This window comes from Chiloscyllium punctatum, chromosome 2 (genome assembly GCF_047496795.1).
Source record: "Chiloscyllium punctatum isolate Juve2018m chromosome 2, sChiPun1.3, whole genome shotgun sequence".
Classification (NCBI taxonomy): Eukaryota; Metazoa; Chordata; class Chondrichthyes; order Orectolobiformes; family Hemiscylliidae; genus Chiloscyllium; species Chiloscyllium punctatum.
Genome location: NC_092740.1, coordinates 144,003,856 through 144,022,819, shown reverse-complemented (window position 1 = coordinate 144,022,819; position 18,964 = coordinate 144,003,856). Strand labels below are relative to the sequence as shown.

The window sequence follows — 18,964 nt, the reverse complement described above, 5'->3', positions numbered from 1 at the left end:
GGCAGATCAGCAATGCTAAATTGACCAGTGTCTAGGGATATGTACACTCTTGCCTCACATCCTTAATGCATTGTCTGAACTGAGACGTCACTTTTTTTAAAAAAAAAATGTAAAACCTTAACTGATCTCAGGAACGTGACTTAAAGTAGTTCTGGGATGTACATATTAAATGAATCCAAACCTGCAACTCCATTCTTAAAAAATGAAAGACAACAGCAATATAGCTTTGTTCAATATATCGCATCAATTGTATGCCACTGATCCTTTGCTATAAATCTGGTGTTCTACAATCCTGCCCAACTAACTAAGTGAGAAAAGGAGCAGCGCTCAGAAAGCTAGTGCTACCAAATAAAGCAGTTGGTTAGAACCTGATGTTGACATTTTTTTTTTAAACATTGTCCTCCCCAGTCCAATACCGGCACCTCCAGATACAGACTAAATAGGAAATGTGGGTTATAGGAATTAGGTAGAGGGGGTGGGTCTGGGTGGGATGCTTGGAGGGTTGACATGAACTCCAAAAAAAAAGGACAAAACTTCCTACTTCCACACTATAGGGATTCTATGGCTCTAAGAAGGAATTTAATAAACTATAAAATAAGAAAAATGACTAATCAACTGACCACGATCGCTAAAACAAGACCAAAAAGGTCATCTCCAATTCCCTAAGCCCTCAACTTGCACAAATTCTATTAAAAAACATTAGCAAAATGTATTTTCCAAGTCCAAATATACTACCTCCACCAGTTCCCCCTTAACAACCCCGGTTACATCTTCAAAAGATTCATGAAGCAAATACACTTTGTAAAACCAGATTTACTCTTAACAATGGGCGTGGAACACTACCTGCAACAGTAATAGACTCGCCAAATTCAAGGGCATTTAAACTGGTCATTGGACAGACATTTGGATGAAAATGAAATACTGTAGGATAGATGGACTTCTGATTGGCACAACGTCAAGGGCTGAAGAGCCTGTGCTGTAATGTTCTATGCTCTAATTATACTCTTTTCTTCCCATTACCACTTTCATAATAACCTGGTGTACTAATGAACAGCCTGTATTTCCTCACATCCTCTCTCCCAACTTCCTCCAAAGCAATTTTACATTTGTTACTTTGGAATCCACTAGAAGCATTCCAAAAATCTATGAAAATTTTGCAAGACGACAACAAGGGTATTTTTTTCTTTTGAGCCTCGGGGATACAAGCTTTCATTCCCGTTCATTTTTCCAGTATTCCACATTTTCCTCTCTCCACCCTCCCCCCCCCCCCCCCCCCACCGCCCAAGTAAAAAAAAAACTTCTTCACTCTTATTAGAGTCTTCATTCCCCACTATTTCTGGAGAATTTGCAGTCTTCTACCATGGAGACAGACAAAACAGATTTACTTACTATCTCTTATTCCTTCAAATTCCACATTTGATATGATAAATTTATCTTGTCTCATCCTCTTAGCAACACATGTTTAATTTCAGTGTTACTCACACTTGTCAAAGCCTTTACAACAAGTCTTTTAGACTTAAGAGTCAGATGTACAGCACGGAAATAGACTCTTCAGTCCAACCTGTCCATGCCAACCAGTTATCCCAACCTAATCTAGTCTCACCTGCCACCACCCAGCCCATATCCCTCCATACCCTTATTGTTCATATACCCACCTTTTAAATCTTGCAATTGTACCAGCCTCCATCACTTCCTTTGGCTGCTCTTTCCATATATACCACCCTGTGTGAAAAAGCTGCCTCTTAAGTCCCTTTTTTTTCTTTCCCCTCTCACCCTCTAGTTCTGGATTTCCCGATCCCAGGGAAGAGACTTGTCTATTTATCCTATCCATGCCCCTCAAGATTTTATAAACCTCTATAAAGGTTACCCTTCAGGGAAAACATCCCCAACCTGTTCAGCCTCTCCCTATAGCTCAAACCCTCCAACCCTGGTAACATCCTTGTAAATCTTTTCTGAACCCTTTCAAGTTTCACAACATCCTTCTGATAGGAAGGAGACCAGAATTGCACGCAATATTCCAACAGTGACTTAACCAATGTACTGTACAGCTGCAACAGGACCTCCCAACTCCTGGACTCAATACTCTGACCGATAAAGGAAAGCATACTAAATGCCTTCTTCACTATCCTATCTACCTGCGACTCCACTTTCAAGGAGCTATGAACCTGCAAGATGGAGGACAGGAAAAAATTCTGGCTGTAACAGCTGCTCCTTTGGAGGTATTTTAGGTGTTGGAGGAGATTTCCTTGAATTCCTGGAGCAACAATTACTGTTTCATACGCTGTTGCATGGTTTTGGAACTTGAGGAAAACTAAGCAAACCAACAACACTTAAAAAAGAACAAAGTAAGCACATGGTGAGGTCAGTGCAGGAGGGAGAGAGAGAGAGAGAGAGAGAGAGAGAGAGAGAGAGAGAGAGAGAGTGAGAGTGAGAGTGAGAGTGAGAGTGAGAGTGAGAGTGAGAGTGAGAGTGAGAGTGAGAGTGAGAGTGAGAGTGAGAGTGAGAGAGTGAGAGTGTGAGAGAGTGAGAGAGTGAGAGACTTCTGGTGAATCTAGCCTGATTTATTTTCTACCACTTTAGCTAGCTATTGCTTTTTAACACTAACTTTTAGCCAAATTTTCTAACTCAGCTTATAAGGTTCATCTGATGGACTTCAAGGTCAATACTCTACTTTCAGACTTGTCTCACACTCAAACACAATGACAAATTCTACCATAATGAATGTTCTGCCCCAGAGGATCCCTTACAAGATAACTAATTAATATGGTCTTGTCGCCCCCCCCCCCCCCCCACTAAAAAAGTGTAAAGTAACATCTCTCATTGTTCCACAGCATTGTACTTTTGGAATGATGGCTCAAAATGTATTCCATGGAACTTTTCTTTCAAAGAAGTCTCGCCAATTTTGTGTACAAAACGGGATTAAAGTCCCACATGATAATAGATTACTATTCAGCAGTATAGCCACTGTTAGGGGTATTATAACCCATTACATGTGTCTCATCTTCACCCAGACAAGTTCTGCTACGTGCTCTACTGTGCCAAGATACATTCTCATCACCGTCATGTCATATTTATCATATGGGCCAGCGCAAATGTCTGCGACTTTCTGTCTCTTTAGTACATCAGATATTTCTGGAATATATAATTCCCAGTGATGGCCAACCATATATCCAGTAGCCATTAAATCAAATCCATTTCCCTTTTTGTGCTATTACTTTGTCTACCACATCAAGAATCTGCCATGCAATTCTACATCTTTTCCCATAAATTACTGCACTGATCTGTGGCTGGTTTAATGAACGTGCACGTGTTCTACACCATCACATAGAGCCTGGAGACCAGCTTCACTCAACAGCTATGCCTCATTACAATATTTCAAAATTGTCTTCATGAAACATTAACCCTCTGAATATTTTCTTCCTTCGTTCCACAAGACTGCTCCCACCCACTCTTATCTGAATTTAAGATTATGCCCCATAAAAAAAAAGGGAGAATCCTTAGCTCAGGGACACACCCTATGATACAGAGGTGAAAGGTTCAAAGTCCTTCTCCACATAATTCTGATGAGCAAGATGAAGACTGGGTGGATGCCTAGTTGATGTAACTACACCTAATGAGTACAGGTCGACCCCTTCCCCACCCACATTTGGCTGATTAACAATTACAAGAGCCGGGTATGGGTCTTTAACTGGTGCAGAGATACTTCAGAAATATTTAAAACATCTATGCAGAAGGCAGTGGCAGCCATCTGAACAATTACTCCCTTTTGATTCAACAATTTCACAGCTGAGGGGAATTAGAACCTGCTAGAGGGACAAAATGAATAGAGACCTTCCTGCTCAACAGATAGAAACTGAATATTAGATTAGTTTACTTACAGTGTGGAAACAAGCCCTTCGGCCCAACAAGTCCACACCTCCCCGCCGAAGCGTAACCCACCCAGACCCCTACATCTACATCTACCCCTTACCTAACACTACAGGCAATTTAGCATGGCCAATTCACCTAGCCGGCACATCTTTGGACTGTGGGAGGAAACCGGAGCACCCGGAGGAAACCCACGCCGACACAGGGAGAACGTGCAAACTCCACACAGTCAGTCGCCTGAGGCGGGAATTGAACCCGGGTCTCCGGCGCTGTGAGGCAGCAGTGCTAACCACTGTGCCACCCACAAACTATGCAATGAAAAGACATGATGCTTTAGGCTTCCATACTGTCCCAAAATAAAGACCCTCTCCACCAACACTGCAGGTTTGGGAGAAGGAGAATAATGCTTGGAGCCACAAAGATCACATTCTTTGACGAACATGATAAAGCATAACCAAATTAATCTACTTACATAAGCAATTACAAGCAGGAGACTGGAAGAACACTGCAAGCCAGGCTGTATTAGGAGGTGGAGAAGTCAACTTTTCGGGTATAATCCTTGGACTACTGGAGTACTGAAGGGTTACACCTGAAACATCCAGTTGTCCGCCTCCTATGCAGCCTGACGAGCTGTGTTCTCCCAGCCTCCTGCTTGTCTACCCTGGATTAAAGCATCAGTACAGCAGCTATTTCCCAAAGATTAAATTACCTTTTAAAATATTTAATGCCAAGAAAAGATACACTGAACAAAAAGAATCCCTCACTTTGAATGCTGCACATCTAAAATGTTTGCTAGAACCAGCAGACATCATGCTTGTTGAACATGAGAATCAGAGGAATACTTCATTCCAAATGAAAACTACTTTTCTGGGGAAGCCTGCCCATTTTAAAATTTCTCATTTCTCACAGAAGGAAACTTTTGTTTTTGGAAGGTAAATACAAGAACACCAAAATTCCAAACAATTAAAAAAGGAGAAAAAAGGTTGGCATGACAATGCCTTGGCAAAAGCAATGGGAAACTTACTGGTTCCCATGTGGCGACTGGTTTTGAAAATTAATTGCGGCATGGTGGCTCAGGGGTTAGCACTGCTGCCTCACAGCACCAGTGACCCGGGTTCAATTGCCGCCTCAGGCGACTGTGTGTGGAGTTTGCACATTTTCCCCGTGTCTACGGGGGTTTCCTCCCACAATCCAAAGATGTGGGGGGGTTAGGTGAATTGGCCATGCTAAATTGCCCCAAGTGTTACATGCAGGGATAAATGTAGGGAAATGGGTCTGGGTGGGTTGCTCTTCGGAGGGTCGGTGTGGACTTGTTGGGCCGAAGGGCCTGTTTCCACACTGCACGTAATCTAATGTAAAATCTAATTGTCGAGATGAGTCAGCAGGGAAAGAAAAATTTCAACAACAGCAGCAGATTCTTCTGAGGTTAACAGGAGAGAGAGACTATGTGCCTGAAATTACCATTGTGAATTCAGAATAATACACTGCCTCTCTGGTGCTGGGTTCAGGATGACACAAAGCACATGGGTGGAGTGTTGGAACATCTATATATCAAAGTGCATTAAACAATTACCTTGATAGAGGGGGAAATGAATATTAAGTTCTATATGCAGAGGAGCTTTAAGGAGCTAGGGAAGAAATGATCAAGCACAGCACTAAAAAGGTAGCAAATCTATAGATTTTTCCAGGTGACTGCAATACCAAGCCTAGAATTGGAAGGCAGAGGAGGTCAACTTTAGATTCCTGAAGTGTGGGGACTAATTCTAGGGAAGGTGCAATTTTCACAGCTGAAAGAGGTCACAGCTCAGAGCTGGAACTAATATCCACACAGTGATTTGCAAATACTTTGGACAAGTTTTAAATGACTTGGATATGGTTGGGCACCAGCACTTGAACTGTGTACAAAGGATCAACAGAGGCAGATAGCACTAAAATAGGGCAAGTGAAATAACCACACAGAGGCCGGTATCCTTTACAGAGAGAGCTTCTGTTTTCAGAATGCTCTTAATCAATCCATTGCCAGATCAGATTCTGCAGAATGCAGTGGTCAAATGCCAGCAGAGGAATATTTAAGGAACATAATCTCAGCATCAAGACTAGGTTTGTTATGGAAAGAAGGACAAGGAACAAAATTTTAGGGGAAGTTGACCATTTTACTGCAGGAAGAATAATTCCAAGGTGGGACTAGTTTGGGTTGGGATATCTGGTCGGCATTGACGGGTTGGACCGAAGGGTCTGTTTCCATGCTGTACATCTCTATGGTGATATGGAACAAATTTAAAGACAGTCAGGTAATAAATACAAACAACTTAATTTAAATAAAAAAGGACAGCTAAAGCCTGCTGGATGACAAGAGTAAGTCAACAACAAAGCAAAGCAGGGGAAAATGAATAAAATGACAGATGTCAGGTTAGTAACACAACGAGGACCAGGTTAAATATATAGAGCTTACACAGAGAAAAGTGACAAAAGAAAGGAGGTAAAGAGAGCTGATTATCAACATAATTAAAAACACTATTGGATTCCTTTCTCTCCTCTTAAAACGATTGTATGGGGAAGGTGGGGCCAGAAGGACACCGGTGCCAAAGTCATAGCAATAAGAAGTAGTTCCAATACTGCTTGGGCTAAATGTTGAAAACAAAAAAAAATATTAGACATGCAGGCTATATTTAAAAGTTAATATGTCACAAGGAGCAGCTGGGCTGCATTCAAGAATGTAGACTGAAGAAAGTATGGAAAGTGCAGAGGTACAGGCAAACTAGTTTGAGAAAACACAGTCACAAAACAGAGGACCCTAGGCTTTATATAAAAAAAAACGGAATGCAAAAGCAAGGAGGTTACAATGTACCTGTATAGAGTTGTTGGGGGGGGGGGGGGGGGGTCTACACCAGAATAGCAGGGCAATCAACTGAGGGTAGTGTCCAATTCTGGGCAATATACCTCATGAGGGGTGTAGAGGTATAGAGAAGTTACAGAAAAGAACAAAAAGTTCTGGTATTGAGACTTCAATTAGATAGATTAGAGAAGTTGGGATTCTCCTTAAAAAGAGAAGGTAGCTATGACTAGTAAATGAAGTTAGACAAATAAAAAAAGGTAAGGGCAAGCATCAAACAGGATGAGAATTCAGAATGTTAGAAAAGACTGAATTTTAAAGAGGTACTATTTGAATTACTTTAATTAATGTCTTTGTAAATATTGTATGATTCAGTTAATTATTATATACAGACATGGTTACAGGGTGACCAAGATTTGGAACAGAATATCTGGGGCATTGTCTTTTACGAAGTACAGCCAAAAGGAAAACAGCAAGGTGTTCTTTAAGGTAGTAAATGATCAGCGAGTCAGACTGGCTTCAGCACCACCCAAACTCATTCCACACTTCAATTTCAAATCTGAAGCAGCAAACTACTGCAGATGCTGGAATCTGTACTTAAAACAAGAATGACTGGAGCTACAGCAGATTAGAGGGAGAGCAAGCTAATATTTCAAGTGTGAGGAACATCAGTGAGGGTTGTTTATAGGCCAAACAACAGCAAATATTGAACATGAAGTTTAAAAATCAGGAAACAGTATAAAAGCTAGGTAAACCTATTCGTGAAAAAAAAACTGAAGGATGAATTCCTGGACTGCATACAAGATGGGTTTCTGAAGTAGGACATCAAGTTGGTTTCTCAATTGGACCATTTTGTTACATAACACTTAACTTTGCTGCAGGAGGAAACGTTGGGAAAGTGACCATGATTTAATTTAACACGAATGTTTTTAGATCATTCTGAAACTTGGGTCTTTAAGGGAAAGGTATGAGGGGCAAATTAGCTATGGGTCATTGAGAAAATTAACTACAAGATTTGACAGTAGTCAGGCAATGAAAATGGTAGGACATGATCTGTAGCAGATATACATTCCTCCAAAGGCAAGGAGCACAATGGGAAATGTGAATAAAGTGTGGCAAACAAGTTCAAGACTGCATTAGATTCAAGTGAGAATGTGTATAGGGTATAAGCAGGCAGGAAAAGTGTTAAGTTAGAGTTTTGTAAAACAAGGAGGTTCAGCTGAGCATGACTCAGATCAGATAAGAACATACAGTTAACAGTGGAGTGCTGCAGGCAAGGGTAGTGGGTTAACAAGGTGGAAGAGCATTCATTATGTAGAGCCATTTAACAACATTGGAAGCATTTAGTATGCAAGGTCAATTTAACAAGGTGAGTAGGATCCATTGTATGAATCCAGTTAACAAGGTTAGAAACATTCATTGTTTAATAGTAAAGGGCTTGCTCTCTGCTATTGGTACTCGCTGATTGCAACAGTCACCCAATTAATATATTGGTTGCCTTATCTGGTTGCTCCTCCCTGTAAAAAAGGACTATATAACTCATTAAGAATCTACCATTCTAGAGAAGACCGGGGGGGGGGGGGGGGTTTAAAAATTATACTGTCTTTGAGTGTTTTGCTTTGACTGAGGGGGAAGAAATGGGACGATGATACAAGGAAGTGGCTTAAGGATAACTGGAAAAAAAAGAGAGCATGAATGCAAGCTAAAGATCAGTGAAGAAAAAGGTAGGTTATTAAAAAAAAAACTTTGATTTGTGAAATTGAGGAAAAATTACTGTAAAGGATGTGATCACTCCATGCTTACAAGAATGGATGAAATGGGTAAAGTCAAATGGCTTTTAGAAAGTAAAATTCTGCATGACAATGCTGTTGGGTTTTTATTTTGGGAAAAAGTTACTTGCATTGTGAATACACTTGGAATGCCCAGAAAGCCTTTTAAAAGGTCTTGCACAGGAGGTTTGAAAAACAAAATGGAGTGAATGGGGAGCATAAAATACCAGTATGGTTTGAAAATTAGCGATCTGAACACTGAGCAAAAAACAAAATCATTCTCAGGAAAGCAAGTTAATAGTAGGATACTGAAGGAAGTTACAAGAAATTGTGCAGGCTACATGAATGGATAAGAACATGGCAATGGCAAATGGAATGAGAGAGTGTAAAGTTATCCACTCTGGTAAAAAAACCACCAGTACCTGTACTAAGTTCTTCCTTATACACACCCCCACCACCCCCCCGCCAAACACATATTCTTTCAATGGGATATAGCCCATCACTGGCAAGTAGGTGTTCCTATCCCTAACTACTCTTGAAATGAAAAGCTTGTTAAGCCATTTCAAAGGGCAGTTAACAAGTCAACCACCATGCTGTGGGCCTGGAGTCACATGTAGGAGAGAATGGCAGATTTTGCTTTCCCAAAAAAAAAGGTGAGATGTTGCTTTAGACAATAGTTTCCTGATCACCATTAGACTTCCAGATTTTTAAAACTGAGTTTGAACCTATTTAAACCCATATTTCCAAAGCCATAGTCAGATTCTCTGGATTACTATTGCAATGACAATACTAGTGGTGCCCAAAGGGATGTGGGTGCCCTTGTTCATGATTTGTGATAAGTTAACAAATGCAGGTGCCACAAGCAATTAGGAATGTAAATATTATGTCAACCTTCATCACCAAGGTGAGTTGAGTAGGTTTCCTGCTACAATTGTACAGTGCCTTGGAGAGAGAGAGAGAGAGAGAGAGGGAGATTGTATAACACCCTGTGCACTCTGGTTTTGGCCACATTGCATTTACTCCTTGGCAATCAATAACAAACAGCTGTACCAGATTAAATACTTGGGATTGCTGGGGAGAAGAAATTGAGGAAACTTGCTCATATCCTTGAGCTTAAGGAAGGACTGTCTCATTGGAGACAAAATTCTAACAGAGTGATGTAGACAATGTTTCCCTTGGTTGGGTAGTTTAGAACAAGGAAAGTAGTGGGACTTGTTAAAAACGGAGGTGAGGGAGTATTTTAATTTTTGGATTTCTTTACCACAGAAGACGGTGAATGCTCAGCAGCACACAAACAGGCCCTGCTTAGACACGTTTTGCCCTTCCCTACTAAAATAGTCTTCACTTACAGGATCCATATTCCTCTTTCTTTCCCATTCATGCATTCATCCAGGTACTGCTTTAATACTACTATGGTGTCTGCTTTCAATACCTCCCTTGGCAGCACATTCCAGGTACTCACCACACAGGGAAAAAACTTGCTTTGCACATCTTAGAATTTCTCCCCCTCACCCTGAACCTGTGTCCCCAGTTAACTAACCTCTCCAACCTGGGTCAGAGCCTCATACTTTTGTCTATCCAAGCCAATCACCATCTTTTAAACCTCCAATCAGGTTGCTCCTCAACCTCCCGCATTCTAGTGAAAAACCAATCCAGTCTATCCAACCTTCAGCTAAAATGCCCCCATCCTGGGGCAACATCCTAAAATTCTTTCTGTACCCTCTCCAGAAGGATGTGGATGCTTTGATAGTGTGGTGACCAGAACTGTATGCAATATTCCAAAGTATGGCCTAAAGTTCAATAAAGCTGCAGCACAAACTTGTCTACCCTTGTACTTAATGCCCCTTACAATAAAGGCAAGCAAGCCATAGTCTTTTTTAAAAGCTACCTGATCTACCACCACTACCACCTTCCATGATCTGTGGGCCTGCACACCTAGATCCCTCTGCATATCAAAATACCTAAGGGTTTTGTCCTGGTGTATAATTTCCACCTGTAACTGACCTTCCAAAATTCATTACCTCATTTTTGCCTGAACTCCATGTCACTTTTTCTGCCCATGCCTCCAACTGATCTATATCCTCCTGTATCTGACAATTCTCACTATCCACAACTCCAAATCTTTGTATCGTCCATGAACTTCTTTCTTAGACCAGTTGGTTTTCCTCCCAATCATTTACGTCAATCATGAGCAGAAGTCCCAGCACTGATCCATGAGGAATACCACTAGTCCCAAGCATCCTTCCACCACTACCCTCCGTCTTCAATGACGGAGCCAGTTCGGTTTCCACCTTGTCAGCATCAACTGCTTTTCCCCTCAATTATCCACCTTGTCCCCTCAAAAAAAAAGGTTAGTGAGGCAAGACCTCTTCCACACAAAGCCATGCATGAGACTCTCAGACTTGTAACTTCTGGATTATCCCCATTACTCTTAAACAGTGGGACAAATTGACTATTCTACAGTCCTCTGGGACCTCATCTGTGGCCCAAGAAGACAAAGATGTCGGTCAATGCTCCAGTAATTTGCGCTCTCGCCTCTCTATATTCTGGGACAGATCCCATCACCCCCCAGAGATTTAGCTACCTTTAAAATGCACAACACCTATTCCTTTTTGTGACTTGGCTTAGAAATTCAAAGATCATCAACCAGATCTTTATGAATACCAACACAAAGTATTCTTTTAGAACCTGGGATACCACACAAAATGCCAGGTAAAAAAGAAGTATCCAGATGATCTGTCTATCTTAATGATGAGCTGAGGGATAAATATTAAAGCATGTCTTAGTGACAAGTCAGGCAAGAAACTTCACATTGCACCCAGAAAGCCACACCCCTCTCTTCTTAGTGAAGAAGCAGCTTTTTAAGATTGTTAAAGATTGGATATTCTCCAAAGATGGAGTGCTATTAATGACTCAGGAACAAAACTTAAAATTCAGTGATTTGATTATCAGGTATTTTCCCTGTTACTCAGTGCAAATCATAATTTTCAAGAACAAATGACTATTGTCAATATTTATGAGCATTAGTCAAGGACACAGTCTATTTGGTGAAAAAAAATCCACACAATAATAAGCTTTCAAACTTCAGTGAAGAGGGTTTAGAACGGTTAATCTAACTCTGGAATTTGTGTAAGAAAAAACAGGATGAACATTGAAGAAAAATAATTTTGTATTCTAGAATGTTCCAGGTTGTCAGTGATTAAAAGGAGTTATGCACCAAACATTCAAAACAAAAGTTGCCCAGCTTAACAAAATACTACTCCCAAGTATAGAAAGATCGAGGGATAAACAATTGGTGTCAATTGTTTTCTAACATTCCTACTAAAAGCAATCTCACTTTAAATCAAAAGCACATACTGCAAATTGTCATTGAATTTTAAGTGTTCAGAAATGTGCATACCCATCCTACTTTCCTTTACCCAGAATAAGTAGACAGTATATTAAAAATTTGAAGAGTAATTTATTCAGAAATCACTGTACCCATTCCACACAGGACAGAAGAAATCTGGAACTTCCAAAAAAAATCCCAATTCCAGGTTACTGATTTGTGTTGGGTATGACTAGCAAAGAACATAATGCAATGGCAGATAGTTATGTTAGATTAGTCATGAATTTGCTAAATGGTAGAACAGACTAGAGATGCTAAATGGACTACCCAAATTTCTACGTCATACATTTTAGTCACCCCCCTCCCCCCTTCCCCAAATGGAGTCTCTTGTAGTACTACTACAATTTCTATGTCCCTTATCCATGCCCCATCCCATTGGCTACTTTAACTAGAAATTCATGCCAAGCTCATGTTTGTTGACACAAGTATAGGAAATAAAAGCACAAACACATTGGGTGGGAAAATGCTGACTGGATGCACAAGTGGTGCTGGTGTAGAGTCAAAGATAGAAAGCTGAAACTAAAATCTCCTTTAGTCATGCAACAGCTGCAGCCCAAAAAGCAGGATGAAGGGGGAAAACAAAATGCTGAACCAATTCAAAATCACCACTGATATGGGAGAATCCTAAAATGTATGGCCAACAGCACCACCCTGTGGTGGTACACAGCACTTCTGGAATTCCTTCCTCAAGTTCTTCCCATTCTCCACTTGACAGAGCTTCTTTCGTTAAAATCAACAACTTAGTCACCTGTGCCCAAGACATTTAGCAATTTAATTTGGTCTCGTTCACTCTCCATTGAAGCATTCAGGAACATTTTATTCCATTTAAAAAAAGGTGCCAGATCAAGTCTTGACACTACTTTTAATATTAGTGTCTGCAATTTAGAATGAAGTGATTTAGATTCCTCATTATGTAACTTCTGACTAAAGTTTCTTCTGGCTTTTAATAAATTGTAGATTTCTCTGGAGATACAAATGACTCATAAGTTGCCACAACACAAATCTATCTTCCATTAATGCACCCGCTGCCAAAAATTGGCAGACATTTCATTTGCTTGGACTATTTCAGGCTAGGTTCAAAAATAACCAGCCACATGAAACAGGGAGACAAATTCCTAGAAGGAATGCAAAACCCAGTAAGTCCAAATCATCTCTGGTTTGAGTGGTAGCAAGAGCTGTTCTTTAAAAAAGCTCAAATACAACTTGCACTCACAAAGCAGCGTTGAAATATCTTTTGGATTTGCACTTTAGATAGGTTATGTGATAAAACCTTTGATAGCAAGCCATACAAAACAATATTTGGCCAAAGGTTTTAAAGAGGAGTAAATTTTACAAGAAAATGCAAGTGAATATTTAGAAGTGTGACAATTAGAAAGGATATTAGCTAGGAAAATAGTTGGAGGTATTGTTTCATGATGGTACAACAGAGAATCCCATTCAAGAAGATGGATTACCAAATTTTTTTGAAATTGTTCACAGGGCTCAGATGTTGCTTGTAGAGTGGAATTTACTGCCCATCTCAAATAGTCCAAGTGGTGGTCATGAACTGCCTTGTCAAACTGTTTCAGTCATTAAAGTCTAGGAAGACCCAGAATACTGCCAAAGGATGGGTTCTAGGATTCTGACCCAGAGAAAGAGAAGAAATGGCAATAAAAGGTCCAAGTAAGTGTATGGCTTGGAGTGGAACCAATAATGGAAACACTAAGTTCATCTGTTGACCTTGTCCTAGCAGATGGTAGAGATTGTGGTTTGTAGATGATAGTTGTGGAAGGAGTGAATGGGCTGTTGGTAAAGCAAGATGATGTCAAGCTCAAGTGTTATTGACACAGCTCTCAACTAGGCAGGAGAGCTGTATTTCAATCACCATTCCTTACTGCAAGATGGATAGACTTTGGGGAGTCAATGAGGAGGTTTACTCAGAGTTCCCAGCCTTTGACCTGCTCTATAGCCATAGTATTTGTATGGCTGATCTAGTTTCATTTTCAGTAACTCCTAGGATAATGGCAGTGTCATAGGGTAACTGTTGAGTTGCTCTTGGAGAAAGTCACTGATCGGACTTGCTATCATACCAAAATCAGAAATGTTGTCCATCTTTTGCTGCATTTAAATTGACTGCTTCAGTAACTGGGGAGTTTTGAATTGAACACCCCTACTTCAGGCCTAATAGAGGGGAAAAAAAAAATCATTGAATCAGATGAAGGTAGTTGGGCCTAGAAATTTCCCTGAGGAACTCAATAGGGTTATTTTGGTGCAGTTGTAGCATCCCTCTGAGCTAGGAGCCCCAAGCTTAAACCTCACCTGCTCCAGAGATAGTAACATCACTGTACTGATCAAAAAAAATCTAGCCCAGTGAACTCTTGTGGTTACAATGGCAAACTTTCAACAACCATCTTGTGATTGCATGACTCCAACCAGAAAGCAAAACAGCAGAGTCTCTGTCCTATTGATCTCAGTTTTGTGATGGCTCCCAGAATTTTTGGTTCATGTTTGTATTAAAGCTGTAAAGGGATTAAGAACCAAGTGACCCAAGCAGAACCCAAAAAATGAGTGCCAGTGTAGAGGTTACTACTGAACAAATTCTGTGTGATAGCACTGAACTGGTTGGCAACAATCGCTTTACTTATGATTGTTGTCAGTTAGCTTGGATTAGTCGTTTTGTGTAAAGCACATTGGGCAACTTTCCACATTGGTGGGTAGATGCCAGAGTCTGTAGCTACACTGGAACACAGCATGGCTAGGGGTATGAGTGTATGTTGCTGGAAAAGCACAGTAAGTCAAGCAGCATGAAAATTGATGTTTCGGGCCAGAGCCCTTCATCAGGGAGGTGGTAGGAGTATGGCTCTTTCTGGAGCACAAGTCTTCAGTATAATCACAGAATTGTCAGGGCAAACTCCCACTGCCTCCAGCCCTTTCTTTGCATCATGGAGTGAATCAATTTGGCTGAAGGCTGGCACCTGCAATATGGAGAACCTCAGAAGACTACCATGATCCACTTGACACTTCTGCCTAAAGACATACCTCAGCTTTTGTATGAAGGTGGTGGGCTCACCCATCAAAGGGTCAGAATGTTTGTAGAGGCCTACTCCTTCAGTTGAGTTACTTAAATTGCTCACAACCATTCAAGAGCAGATGTTGTAGGACTACCAACCTTAGATCTGGTGCATTGGTCCTGAAATTGTTCAGCTGTGAATATTGGATGCTGTTTGCCATGTCCTGTGTGTTGTTTCTCACAATGTTGATACCTCACTTTAGCTAGGTCAGTTGCTGATCCAGGCAAGCTCTCCTGCACTTTTCAATAAGCCAAGGTCAATCTATTGGCTTGATGTAGGAATAGGGAATACAGGTCAAGAGGTTACAGATTGTAGCTGAGATGAGAAATGACAAATGCAAGTTGCATGTGGAAGTGACGTGCAGATAACCCAAAAAAAAGGTGTTCAGAGAAAGGAATAATATCTTGGCAGAAAGGCATGACTATAATAATGGGTGATTTTTAATCTCCATATCAACTGAAAAGGATGAGGAGTTCAAAAGGATACTCAGTTTCTTGGAGCAGCTTGTTCTAGAACTAAATAGACAATGTGTTTAAGCTTAGTGTTGTGTAATGGGACAGGATTAATTAAGGAGCTCAGAGTTAAGACACCCCTAGGTAGCTGCAACCATAATAGATCTGAATTTGACATTCATATAGGAGTCAACCCAAGACTAGTATTTTAAAGTTTGAGCATAAAAGCAGACTAGCTAATGTAGAATCTCAAACAAGTTAGGGATCAGGTCAATTGAGATGCCATGGCAGACAGTAAAGAGAACCTGAGTATACAGAATAGATATTTTCTGAATGAGAAAAAATCCAAAAGGGAGAACCCAGTATCAAAATTTATCAGGGATTATCATTTAACTTTTAATAATTGCACAAAGATGGGTGGCAGGTCAGAAGATTAGATAACATTTTAAAGAGGGGAAAAAGTGTGCTCAGATTTTAAAACATCTATACTTTATATAAAACATGTCCATGATCCTATAAGATGACAGCGTTAAAGAAAATATGGAGATTCCAGATGAATTAAGTGTATTTTTGCATCTGTTTTTAAATGTAGAACATACCCCTAACATCCCAGAAAGAGCTATAAATCAAGAAATGAGGGGAAAGAACTTTGGAGAACTCAAAATTACAAATTAAGGAAGTGGTACTAAACAAACTTTTTTGGTGTGGAGTTAACAAGTGCCTAGTCCAGATGGACTTTATCGTAGGATCTTAAGAGAAATGGCTGTAGGATGTAAGGGAGCAATTTACACATTTTAAACACTATTTTTACATTTCTGATTTTGAACTAGTGGCCTTATTTTCAGTTTGTGCAGGAGTTGTTAAATTATTCACTTGTCAGTATTACTGAAGGTCTTTCTGGAGCCATAACTAACTTTTTAAATATAAAAGCATGGGGTTTTGTTTGCATTGGAAGAGTTGAAACAGACCAAGTATATCGAGGAGCATTAATTCGATGTGTTTAGAAGGAACAGCTTTTATTTAGGGAAAATACCCATAATTTGGAAAGACTAGTTCAATTCAGAGGCCTGGGCTAAAATTATACTCATGAGAGACTGGAGTTGATTCAGTAGAAAGTTAGAAACTAGGTTTCCTTAGTGTTAAGGGTTTAGTGTCAAAGCTCCATACCAGAACCGTTTGGTTGAAACAGTGTTTGGGTTATTTGACGTCAATAAATTTTACACACAATTGTGCAACTAATCAATTTAAGAATTGAAAGAAAACAGTCAAGTGAAATCTATAGATGTGATAGAGAAGCAAACTGTCTGGTATTTGAGTAAAGTGATAGTGGTGGGACAGATGAGATTGTATTTTTATAATTTGAAATCTTTCATTGTGTTCTATTTTGTCTTTTCTTGAGCCTAATAAACTTCTGCTTTGTTTTAATCAAAGTTGCAACATAACATGTGTTTCAGTGAAGTAGCCCTTTGTTAAAGATTTATCAAGCCAGATTTCAGTCTGAGGATCAAGCTCCTCAGATGTACAGCATGGAAACAGACCCTTTCATCAAACCCACCCATGCCAACCAGATATCCCAACCCAATCTAGATAGAGCCTGTAATAACAATGGTGCTAATAACTTCAGAGATAGCTGCTGCACTGGTTTGTTTTCTAAAACTCCCCAGATTTGGGGGAAGCCCATTAGTCTGCACAATAGCAGAAGTAACTCCTTTATTCAAAAAGACAGAGTAAGGCAATACAGGACAGTTAGCTTAACACTGGTCATAAAGAAAATGTTTCAGAGCTATTATTAAAACACATCGTAGCATTACTGCACTGGGGCAAAGTCCACATGGTTTTCTGAAAGGAAAGCACGTTAAAACAAAAATTGAGTCAGTTGGAGTCATTAGAACTTAGACAGGTGATGTGAATAAGGGGCAACTGAAAGATGTATTAAACTTGGGTTTCCAGAAGGCATTTGGTAAGATGTCACATCAAAAAGGTTATGAGGAAATGCAGGAACTCAAGATGTAGGGGATAACATACTGGTGTGGATAGAATATTGGTTAGCTCACAATAAACAGTAGACATTAATATTGGCAAGATGTAACTAGTGGCATGTTACAGGAATCAGTGCTGCATTCTCAACCATATACAAATTTAATCCAAATAGTTGATAAGGACAAAAACGGATGGTTGCCAAAATTACTGATGACACACGTAAGGCATGAAGGCAAGCTGTGAAGAGGACATAAAAGGAAGGCTACAAAAAGGGATAAAAACAAACGGGTTAGGTAGAAGGGCAAAGATCTGACAAGGGGAGTATAATGTGGGAAACTGAAATTTTCTATTTTGGCAGAAAAAGGAAAGTTGAGTTCACAAGAGTTTTGGGATCAAGAGTGTGATGCTGGAAAAACACAGGTCAGGCAGCATCAGAGGAGCAGGAGAATCTGTTTTGGGCAAAAGCCCTTCATCTGGATGATGGGACTTTGCCCAAAACATCAATTCTCCAGCTCCCCTGCTGCCTGACCTGCTGTGCTTTTCCAGCATCACACTATTTGAATCTGATCTCCAATATCTGCAGACCTCACCTTTTTCACCAGAGTTTTGAGATGCAGAGGAATTCTTGTACATGAATTGCAAAAGGTAGATGCTACAAGTAGTGAGGAAAACTAATAGAATGTTATGAATGGAACAGAATACCAAATTAGGGAGGTTGTCTGTATTATAGCACGTTGGTGTGGCTGGATGTGGAATACAGTGCATAATATTGCTTACCTTATTTAAGGAGAGATGTCAATACTGTTGGTTTTGATACAGTGCGATAGTTCCATTCTTGTGCAATTGCGCCTAAGAAAATCATGCAATAGCAGCACAATTTAAACTAATGGGACCGGAATCACATTATAGCCAAATGTACAGGTAAAGAGTGTTCTACCAAGAATGTAAATTCTTCAATCATGTTAAAGCAAATTTAATGTTGAAGAAACACACACAATCAGTTCTGCTATATGTTGTAATGGAGGCAGTTCAAGAAGGTTCACCAGATAATAGAATGTTTAGGAGGGAGGAAGCGTGGAGGAAAGATTGGACAGGATAGGGTGGTATCCACTGGAGTTCACTTAATCGAAACGAGAGAGTTTTCGACTGGGTCAATGCAAAGAGGTTTTCTTATAAGAAAAAATAACCCCTAAGTCCAGATTCTGTTTAAAACAGACAAAAAAGTTTTTTGAAGATCAAGAGTCTTTGGAATTTTCATCCAGAGAAAGATGATAAAAGCAGTTCAATATTATTTTTAAGGTGAGGTAGATGGGAATGTGGAGTGGTGGTTACAATCAGATCATCCATTAACTTGTTGGAAAGTGGAACAGGCTCAGGGACTAAATCGTCTCCTCCCAACATGCAAGTTTGTACAAACAAGAAACTTCCAGAACTCAAGAGCCTTAGCAGCTGATAACACAGCCATCAATAGTGAAGTGATTTGAAATTGGAGCTCTATTTTAATTCTGAAAGGGTTTCGTAGGAAAAGGAGTTTAGAGTGATGGGATAGCAGGGGAGAGATGCGACAGTCAAATCAGAACTTAAATTTTTAAAGTATTAATGAATGAGGAGCCAAACAGTAAACG

General features: G+C 40.0%; 1 protein-coding gene across 6 annotated transcripts in view; it reads right to left on the bottom strand.

The window, feature by feature from the left end:
* slc20a2 (solute carrier family 20 member 2) overlaps positions 1–18,964 on the bottom strand; it is a 156,004-nt gene that overhangs the window by 61,186 nt on the left and 75,854 nt on the right. Inside the window, exon 1 of one of the 6 annotated variants that reach the window (XM_072589301.1) lies at positions 18,117–18,135. The exons of the other annotated variants lie outside the window; for them this stretch is intronic. The gene's annotated coding sequence lies outside the window, so the exon portion shown is untranslated. Of the gene's footprint in view, positions 1–18,116; positions 18,136–18,964 lie in introns of those variants that run through there. 6 annotated transcript variants of the gene reach the window in all.